At 37.9% G+C, this 1,535-nt stretch overlaps 1 protein-coding gene across 1 annotated transcript in view; it reads right to left on the bottom strand.

The window, feature by feature from the left end:
• Positions 1-1,535, bottom strand: part of LOC140334363 (chondroitin sulfate proteoglycan 4-like) — a 30,392-nt gene that overhangs the window by 28,404 nt on the left and 453 nt on the right. The window lies entirely within an intron of this gene.

Below are 1,535 nucleotides of genomic sequence, written 5' to 3' on the forward strand. Positions count from 1 at the left end.
GGGAAAAACTGAAATCAGATCTGAAAACTGGGCGAAAAACTGATTTGGAAAAGTTTGCTGTGGTTTCTGATGATTATGAAAACTAATTTTTTGTTGACCTGAATCTTCTGACGTGTGTATGTAGTCATAGAATTAAGCTACTTAAACCAACCAGAAGACCCAAACAACTAAATTCTCTAATCCTAACCCCTTCTAAACGAAATCCCTCAACCCTCACCATCTAAATTAAAACCCCCGATCCTTTTGTCCTTCCCATCAAGTGACAGTATTCAGGTCTGGCAACTGGCTACCCATGTCTGAGGATTGCTAGAGGAGTTCATATGCCCGCAATGTACCTTACAGCAACGTAATGCCGCCAATATCATTGATACTGCAAAGCCAGGCGTCAGGACCTGCGATATTGCCACTACCATTGTTTATAGTGTAAGGAACGGGTAACCCTTCCCTATTCTATCTAAAAAAGATGCATAATTTCAACAAAAGGGCTCCTCAGAACACGAAAAAGTTGTGAGTCCATCAACCTACGCTCTCAGGATTCCAGAAGCAAAGATAATACAAACACTCCAAGATGAAAACCCTTCAGGTCGTTATTCTTTCCTCCTAGAAAAGCAATGATATTCTGTAGACTGTGCACACTCCCCATTATATCTAAAAAGAAACACTCCAATAACTCAAGCATTCCTGCTTATCCCTAAATCTGGTTTAAAAGATATTGCAAAAGAGTACGAAAGTATTTCCACATTCGTTATCTGATGTTTATTGCAACGTTAAACCAACTTGTATGTCAGAAGCAAAACAGATAGACACCAGACTTCATAGAAATGCGGGAGGCACCTAAAACAAAAATAATATGAAGCCCTGATCATTACCGAATGATAACAGTGATGGTTACAAGACTAAAGTCAAAGAAAGAAAAATACAAATTGAAAATATTTTTCTCACCTTATCCTTTTACAATACAAGTGAGTGACATCTCAGGGGTTTCCCCATACTGACAGAGCACACACAGGTTGCATTAATAGTACAATACACAATAATACAGCATACAACACGTGTCATTTGTAATAAAAAACAAAGCTACAGGAAAAAAAAATATGTAAAGGTTCAAAAACAATGGAAGCAGCAAAACCATCAGCCAAGTGTTCCAGGAGCTACCAGCTCCCCTATAATACATTGCCAGCCATGTATTCATGTATTCTCTTACAGTGTATCACTTAATAATCCAAGCATCATCATCATCATTAATATTATCATTATTAATAATATTATCATTATTACTATTGTTAATATTGATGAGGAGAATGTTCAGTTTACCATTTCACAGAAAAAGATCAGACAAATCAAGAAGAAGCAGATACTGCTTAAGCATCTCAAAAGGAAATGTGAGTAAATGTTTAACAGTTTCTGATACCAATGTCCTGTGTTTGTGAAAATAGAGGGGGAGGGGTCAAAGTCACAAAAGTCACATGCCAGGGGGGCACAAATCTGCACACTGTTAGGTGTTAGGGGGGTGGTAGAGATCTGCACTGTTAGGT

This window comes from Pyxicephalus adspersus, chromosome 6 (genome assembly GCF_032062135.1).
Source record: "Pyxicephalus adspersus chromosome 6, UCB_Pads_2.0, whole genome shotgun sequence".
NCBI classification, from domain to species: domain Eukaryota; kingdom Metazoa; phylum Chordata; class Amphibia; order Anura; family Pyxicephalidae; genus Pyxicephalus; species Pyxicephalus adspersus.